Genomic DNA, 8,996 nt, shown 5'->3' on the forward strand with positions numbered 1-8,996 from the left:
ATGCTGTACGTGTATCTGCCCTTATCGGAGCAGTGCCACCTCGCTTGCCACTCGTTCGCGTGCGTGCGTTGGACTGCACAAAGTGGCGCCTCGGTTCTTTCTGATTCCGGGAAGGTGTAGTCCGGTAGATTGAACGGTATTCTATTCTTGTTCAGGTATCTGTACGTGGTTTCCTTTATTTTCAGATCTATTGGTGGTAGACCTGCTATTATCTGTAGTGCGTCCGTTGAGGTAGTGCGGTATGCCTTCGTAATGCGTAGAAGTGCGTGCCTTTGGGCCCGGATTACTTCTCTGGTCGTGATAGCGTTCAGCTTATCCGACCAGGCTGCCGCCGCGTAGGTGATTATCGGCACTATCAAGCCTGTGTAAATTATGCGTAGAGCACAAAACTTTAGTCCCCAGTCCCTTCTGGCTATTGCGGTTAACGTATTAAATTTCTGCATGCATTTAGTCTTGAGTTTTTCCGCGTGTGTGTTGATTTTTAGTCCGTTGTTGAAGTGCACTCCCAAGTAGCGTACGCTTTTTGCCATTCGGATCTGCTTGCCGTTTATTTTGATTGTGGGCGGTCTTCTAACATCTAAATTACCTTTTAGTTGAATCAATCGAGAGACATTCGCAAGGAGTCTCTCGTGTGAACAACACATACACACAGTTTCCAACCGTACGAGGAGACACCATAGTTTTCGAGTCGCGAACGATCAGTCGAGTCTAAAACAAAGTCGTCAAGCAATCACATCGTGACGCAGATTTGCTAACGTTCGAGCAAAGTAAACTTTTGAACTAGTTACCCAATATTAATTTGGCGGGTAATAGTCGTGAGCGCGAACACTTTTGAAAAATCAAAGGAGAACGCGACACGACATTGACTCTGAACCCGCTCTAGTAAATATCTTCTGTTGTGCAGAAATTTTTTTTTAAGTCATTTACTTGGTCTTGTCGAAATTGCCCTTTGTACTTATCAAACTTATTTGCATGTTTAGTCTCGTAGTGCCGTTTGATGTTATATTCTTTCAAAACAGAAACAGATTCGTTGCATATCAAGCATATGGGGGGTAATACTAATTAATAATAATTAATTAATTTAAATTACATAAATAAAACGTTTCAGGGTTTACTTACCTATAGAATCGATATGGTAGACAGGATACTTGGTTAAAGTAGTTTGAACTCTTATTATAAATATGATAAATATGTATTTTAACGTCGATCGCAAAATCTCTCCAGATGCAGTGGCGATAATAGAACGAAACTACAGAATAACACGGAACTTTGTCAAGCTGGACTGAAAGTAGTTATGAGTATGAGCCCGATAGCGTTGCGAGCTTCCCGAATATTTCAAATTTCTCTTAGCTATAATTTAAAAATATATGATACGAACGACTCATGATGTAATGCTCTTTTGGTGATATTTACAATAAAGTTAACATTTATGTTCATTTGACCTAGATCCGCGGGCCTCGTGTTGGCCACCCCTGCTCTACACAATCAAATCGTTGCCAAACTTTATCAACGTTTAGCGGCATATGACTCCTTTCAGACTTTTTCTCTTTTCGTCGAGCAGAATACGTTGATGTAAAAAAAAAATTTAACATTAATTTTCAATGTTATAAACAATTTTGCGGAAACTTTTTTTACAAATATCCACCGATCCAAAGCTGTAGATTCACCCCCTGGAGCCGTGACCATTAATTTTTCTACACCCTGTACATATGTAGGGGAGAGCGGGGTAACTCCGGCCAGTGGGTAATTTCAGCCGCGTGATTTGACTTTGTATTGTACTGCCACTTGGTAATAATGCAACTAGCTAATATTCATCGTTTCTGTGACTATAGTAGCCTTTTGTTTTAAACAATACCTAAATGTTCAATTTGTAACAAAACCTTGTAACAGTGGGCAATTTTCAAGCAAGGTAAATTAGTACTTAGAATCGACATAAATTATTAATATTAATCTCAATAAATAGAGGAATGTTTCTACTTTCAGTCACATTTAGTTTTTTGTTATATGTAAATTCCACAGTGTATTACTTAGCCGGTACTTGCCTCTGCGCGCTCAGTAACGGTAAACATGCCATAAACCCGTAAAGTCGACGTTTCGGCAAAATCGCCACGCGCGGCTGACACCCCCGTTTGGGACCGTCTCTCCCTCTCTGCCGCCGCCCTACTCTGTGGACCACGCGGGAGTGCACGAGGGCCTAGGAGAGCGGCTCTAGGGGGTGAAAGGCCCATGATTTGCCAACAATGTAAACCCCCCATTTTGGCGAAAACAGATATATACAGCCAGTTCACGACATTCGAGCAGATTCTAAGATACTTAAAAACAATCGACAGCACTTTGAGCGCTCTAACACGCAATACTCGACATTCTTGATACACCAGTGCGGTCCAGTCCGCAATAATCGACATCACAAATAAAGCGCGATCACCATCGCGACAATAAGTAGTTGGCACATACACGTGCAATAATTACCAACGCCAATTCGACCTTCCAACCACAAAGAAGCGCGGGAAGCTGCGTTAACAAGCTGATCTGTTTTACATAGCCGACCCTGTATATAAAGATTTACTAAAAAATACGATACCTTTGTATTTTTTATCACGTTAATTTCGTACGATTTTCTCATTGCCCATTTCACGTTCACAACGAGCGACAATTAAAGGAACACCTCTAAAATAAATCCTGCGTAAAAATATGGAAACTAAAATAAAATAGAAATAAAAAAAAAAACTGACAAATCTCACGTACACCTGGAAACACCATTTTACATCTGGCTGTTGAAGAGCGCAATAAAAAGAACAATTATTTTCTGCGACGTTAAACGTACACACGTCCAAACGGTCGCGTTTTCAACGCGCGATTGCTTCGTAAAAGTTCGACGAGAAATATTTGCGCGATAAATTTGTATTCGTTCGTTCGAATCGAATATACATAATGGGCCAGGGGGGAAAAAGGTGGGAGACGTATCCCGGGACGCGTGACTCGAAATTCAACACGCGCATAATTATATGGGAAAAACAGAAAGTACCGGGACGGGCCGCTTTTAATGAAGATTTCATTATAAATTACCGGTTGCTGGCAATTCGATTTTGTCTCTGTATCAAAGCGAACTTTGACCATCCTGAAATGCCCCGCCGGATGAGATTATTGGCCTGTGATTATATTTCAAGAATATTGAGTTTTCGAATTACACACAGGGCCGCCATGTTGTCCCTCAGATATCGCGAGGTGCGAGGTGTTTCGATCGAATTACGGAGTCTGATGGAATTCTTCTTACAAAGGCGGAAGAAAGTTTCAACGATGAACGACACCGTTTCTGGGTATCGAATATGTTAACAACAAATTCGATCCTCCAAAAAAGAACAGTTACGGTCGACAAATAGACACACCCGATTCATTTTCCATCTTCACCCGCCAGCAGCCAATCGGGAACCACGAACAGTTTATATACACGCCAACGCATCATTAAAAACCATGTTTTTACCATAGTATTGCACAGATCGCTGAACCACACAGTAAAATATAATAAAATCGCATTCCAAGGCTCACTCGAGTGTCAAGTTCGTTAGAACATCGTTCCAGCTAGGCTATCAGGAATTATTCCAATAACCAGCGGCATAAAGTACCGTCGCGTGTTATTGCACTAATCGCATATAGGTAAGTAAAAATCGTATACGCGATGACTCTCTCTGATTCAATTAACTTAATAATTTCTATATTTGTTGAAATTTCAGAAATGGTATGGTCAAACGAAAAAGTTGTATTCTTGATACAACTTTATGCAAATGAATCCATATTGTGGAATCCTAAGCTTCCAGAGTATAGAGACAGAAATAAAATATATTATGCATGGAACAGAATAGCCTCAAAATTAAACACGGAACGGACTGAGATGGAAAGAAAATTAAAAATATTACTGGCATAATATCGCAGGGAGAAGCAGAAATGCGAAAGATAAATAAAATCTGGAATAGGGACGGATCAAGTGGAGACATCCTTGTGGTGGGGTTACAAAACATTGGCAGTTTTGTTGGATAAAAATAAAGTTAGAACAACAAAAGATTCCATAAGGAATAAAACTGCAGGTAAAAATAAAGCTGTGAATATCGAAAGTTTAGCTGCACCATGCTTGCTTGCCGATATTCTTAATTATATTCATATTTGTAATCAATTTTATTACTTATTTCTAAACTGCGGATTTTTATGCAAATACATATTTTTGAAAATATAGTAATAAAAGTAGAACTCCGATAGAAAATTATTTCACCTACCAAGTATTATAAAAAGCACTATAATTTGGATATTTTGGATATTTTTTCATATTACGTGCACTCTGTGTAATTTTGCACCTTTAAATTTCTTATAAATGTATAAAAATCTACAGTCTACTTATTTCTAAGGTATACCGTATAAGATTTAAAAAGAAATGTACTTTATATTTCAGAAATCACACAATCGGAAGAAGAAACAGCTACGATAGAGGAAGAAAAAAAGAAAGATGAAGAAGGGGAAATAAATTTGGACCAAAATACAGCTACCGCCCGGAATGACAAAAAGAAAAGACGATCAACAGTGGGCCTATGACTAGCTGAGGCATACAATGCCATGAGAGACGTAACTTCTCAACCGCCAGACGAATTTTCCGCGTTTAGAGAATATATTGGCAGCAAATTGTGAAAACTTGAAAATTCAAGGATGCAAGCCATTGCTCTATACGAAATCAATAAAATACTGCTTGAAGCAGAAATGCAGATTGGGCAGCAAAGTCCTGGCTGTGAAAGCAGTACTGTTAGTGCTTCACAGGCGTGGTTTATGGCACGACCGAAAAATACAATTATTTTTGAGTTTCCGATGTTTTCCTTTATTACTCGCATGTGTCGACGTTCAGCATACCCAGAGAAGGCAAATTGTTTTGTTATAGTCGGGGCCACGATATAGCGAGGTCGTAAAATCAGTTAGGCGTCAAAGTAAACATGTTTTAGCTGCCGGGACCCCGAAATTGACAGAAATACGAGCAGATAAGTACTTGAAACCATGGTCAGGACCGTATACAAAGAATTCTTGTATCCAGCGAAAGTCAAACTGATTCTAATATATTTACTGAAAATTGAGTTCAGCTAGGACAATTTAGGGTTTTTTTCTTCTGGGAAAAGCCGCTTTTGGAAGTACGGTTACAAGTAAAGGTCTTATTGAGGTCTTTAACATCTTCATTTACCTGCTCGTGTTATATACAGATAGAAAATGCAAAAGGGTTGTGTAGCTGCAGAAAGAAATTACAAATATTTCAGATGGTAATTAATATTAACATATTTTCCACTTGTAAATGAAATACAATTTTCTCCTTGAAATACCAAATCATACGCTACCATTCATTTATTGTTCAAACAGAATGCGGCCTTGAGTGCCGCAACATCAGTCGGTGCCGATTCTTGAGAGTTTAGTTTACGACCTCGCTATATTCATATTCTCGCGCTCAATAGCGTAAGGACATGCCATAAACCGCGAGTTTCCGAAGGGTACATTTTTTTTGTAACGGTCCGCGAACCGATGAGTCACCCGACGGAAATTACGTACGGTTGCCCATTTTGCCCATCACCACCGTGACCGTCTCCCGCCCTTCCAAGAAGAAGCGCGCTTAGGGCGCTCTGGAAGGGCGTTGGCGACATAATTAGACACGCTGATTGGTTTTTGAAATTGTTCATCATCAGCTAATCAGCGTGTATCGTATTTAGAAGGAAGCGTCTGAAGGAGCATCAAACGCTCGTTTTAGAGCACAGATTGAAAACTGACTCGCTGGAGGACAGACCGATACAAATAGTGATCTAGGAGCACACTGCTCACTCATAGTATAGAATCATAGTTAAAATAAAATAGAATATTCTAGTCCCAAATACTTGGGTGGTCCTTCGAGAACATTTCATTAGTCGGCACACCACGTGCAAGCATAACCGAGCTCGGGAAAGAATTAGTTTAAACTGTCACAGGCTTGACAAGTACTTTCCCGAAGTATCAGAAGCGCCAAACCCAGAAGAAGAAATTAATCGCGACACGCCACTTGCAAACTACTGGCTACAATACATAAAACAAAAATATGTAGCTTTATATATGATATTTTCTATATTGTAGTGCTTTTTGTAGCGGCTTTAGTGTATGCGCGCGCGCGCGTGTGTGTGTGTGTGTGGGGCGCCCGCCGCTTTTTGGAAAACGGACAAGCGCGTCAGAGTCGTTAGTGATGATGTCGAGTAAAAACGTGTAGATAAATGTGTAGGTACAGTAAGTCAGTAAAAAAAGTCAGGGATGAAATGGAAGAAAACAAATGATGAATATACATTGTGAATGTATGTATATTTATCATATAGTAATATAAAAAGGAAAAAAATATTCCTAGGTACAGAAAAAATAAAGTTACTATAACTCAGGCTGGAAAACAGCTCACAGCTAAAATCGTACGGTACGGTATTCCCCAATGGGCATCCCCAAAAACAAATGAAAAATTTGAAATTCACATTGCTTTAACGAGATTACGTTGTTTTAGTCAGTTACTAAACGTTGCGTAGCGTTTTAAATTGGAATTCCAAATAAAAAGCGAAAAAGTATTGAAGATGAAACAGACAACGGTACAAGAGCAGCATATTGTCTTAAGAAATTTTGAAAGTGACAAAAGCTATCGTGAAATTGCAAAAACTATTAACGGAAGTGTTAGTACTATTTGGTATATTGTTGAACGCTATCAGGAAGAAAATAGAATAGCAAACAAAACAAAAACAGCTCCAAATAAAAAATTCAAGGCTCATGGTGAAAGATGGATAGTAAGGAACATTAAAGAAAATCAAAATGGGCAAGACTGTTAATCTGGAAACAGTAAGAAGAGTTTTATGATACCATAATTTTCATGGTTGTACATGGTTGAAACAAACCACTTGTTAGCAATAAGAATAAGAGAAGAAGATTTGATTTCGCAAGAGAATATTTAAATAAAGTCTTCAATTTTGGGAAACAAGTTCTTTTTGCTGACGAAAGTAAATTTAATGTTTCCCATTCGGATGGCAAAATTGTGCCAGCAAATCCAATGTAGCAATGCTACAAGGAATACAATGGAGAATTTTAAGAATGATTACAGATGCTCCTTGGTATGTTACAAACCAAACCTTGCATGAGGACCTAAATATTCCATTTGTCAAGGAAGTAATACAGAAAAACAGCACAAACATCATGAAAAAGTAGGAAATCACAGCAACACTTCATTACATCCATTACTGGAACAGTATAGCGAAAGAAGAAGCAGAAGACTGAAGCGACAGTGGCCAGCAGACCTAATTGTTGGTTAAGGAGGACTGGTCAATGGACAAGTTCTCATTACGCTTTAGGAGATGCTGAAAACAGTACCCAAGTCAGCATATTAGCTCATACAAATGTATTCTGATTGCTAATAAAATAAAATTAAAAAAAAGAAGATGGCAAAATTACAGTGTGGCATTGCTCAAATGAAGAATTCAAAATAAACAATTTAAACTCTACTGTTAAACATGGAGGTGCATCAGTAATGGTCTGGGGGTGCATGTCTGTTGCTGGACTATGTAATTTGAAGTTTATTGAAGGTAATATGGATAAGCACGACTGTTTTAAATTCTATAGCGATAATGATCCGAAACATACGTCGCATACGGTCAAAATGTGGCAATTATACAATTGTCCAAAAGTGATTAATACACCACCTCAGTCACCTGATCTAAATGTGATAGAACATGTTTGGAATGAACTGGATATTAAAATCCGAAAACATACTATTACAAATAAAAATTATTTAAAAAAAGCTTTAATGAAGGAATGGCACAAAGTTGACCCCAATTTTACCGAAAAATTGGTAAAATCAATGCCAAAAAGATTACGAGCTGTTGAATATAATCAGAGGAGTCCAACAAAGTATTAATTTTTAGTTTAAACAAAGTTTATAACAATTTTCTACACATATACGATTTTAGCTGTGAGCTGTTTTCCAGCCTGAGTTATAGTAACTTTATTTTTTCTGTACCTAGGAATATTTTTACATTTACAATGTATATTCATCAGTTTATTTCTTCCATTTCATCCCTGACAATTTTTTACCACATGAAACGTATTTTTATATGCGGTGTACGATTTTTGCTATGACTCATTTTATGTATAACTAGACAATAATAATATTAATACTAATAAATCATTTTCTCGTTGTAATCAGTCACAATACCCACAATATTGTCAAATATGTACATATGTATGCGTTAGGACATAAGCATTAGAATATAAGCGTTCGAATACTGCGTAGGATATTACAAAATAAGCGGTAGGATATAAACGTAGTATACAGGGTGAGTCATTTAACTGTGCCACCTAAATTTATTCGTAAACTATTTGTTGTATCAAAAAAATTTATAAACGAAAGTTGTTTGGTATTAAGCGGAACATACATTGTAATAATTAATTTTTTGTTAGTCCGCTCTTTTATCGAGATATGAAGTTCATCTTGAATTTTTGTATCATGATATGTAATCTTTGACCTTGTGGTTCGAAAGAGTACTGAATGATGAGTAAAAATCTATAAGGTATATGAGATTAAAAACTAATAATTAGCGAGATACTCCTTAATTAATGTTTAATGTAAGCAATGCTCAAAATGTTATTCATTACATGGAATACAGATGTCGGTCGGTTGTATGACAATACTATTTGCGACCAGAGCGGTCAGTTTCAAGATGCTTTTGTCAAAATCAGAGTTGCTTTTTCTTACTGAAAATAATTATTTAAAATATATATTGTTAACAAATATACGGAAGAGGAAACGTCATACAGTAGACAGGATAATATTCGGCGAATTTCACCACAGTTTATTATCAGCTATGAGAAAATAACAATCTATTTTGTCAGTACCTATACGGTTTTTTACAGGTTTTCCCTATATCTTACATATTTGCATATGTTTTATACATGTATGCATACTTTATTAACATAAATGACATATG

At 37.4% G+C, this 8,996-nt stretch overlaps 1 long non-coding RNA gene across 1 annotated transcript; it reads left to right on the top strand.

Annotated features, from left to right (window-relative positions):
* The first annotated feature begins 3,279 nt into the window (after positions 1-3,279).
* Positions 3,280-4,781, top strand: LOC108575531. Its single transcript, XR_001891432.1, has 3 exons — positions 3,280-3,654; positions 3,732-4,082; positions 4,442-4,781. It is a non-coding gene; the product is annotated as an uncharacterized LOC108575531 (long non-coding RNA).
* Positions 4,782-8,996: the final 4,215 nt, after the last annotated feature.

The sequence above is a fragment of the Habropoda laboriosa genome, unplaced genomic scaffold, assembly GCF_001263275.1.
Source record: "Habropoda laboriosa isolate 0110345459 unplaced genomic scaffold, ASM126327v1 scaffold311, whole genome shotgun sequence".
Classification (NCBI taxonomy): Eukaryota; Metazoa; Arthropoda; class Insecta; order Hymenoptera; family Apidae; genus Habropoda; species Habropoda laboriosa.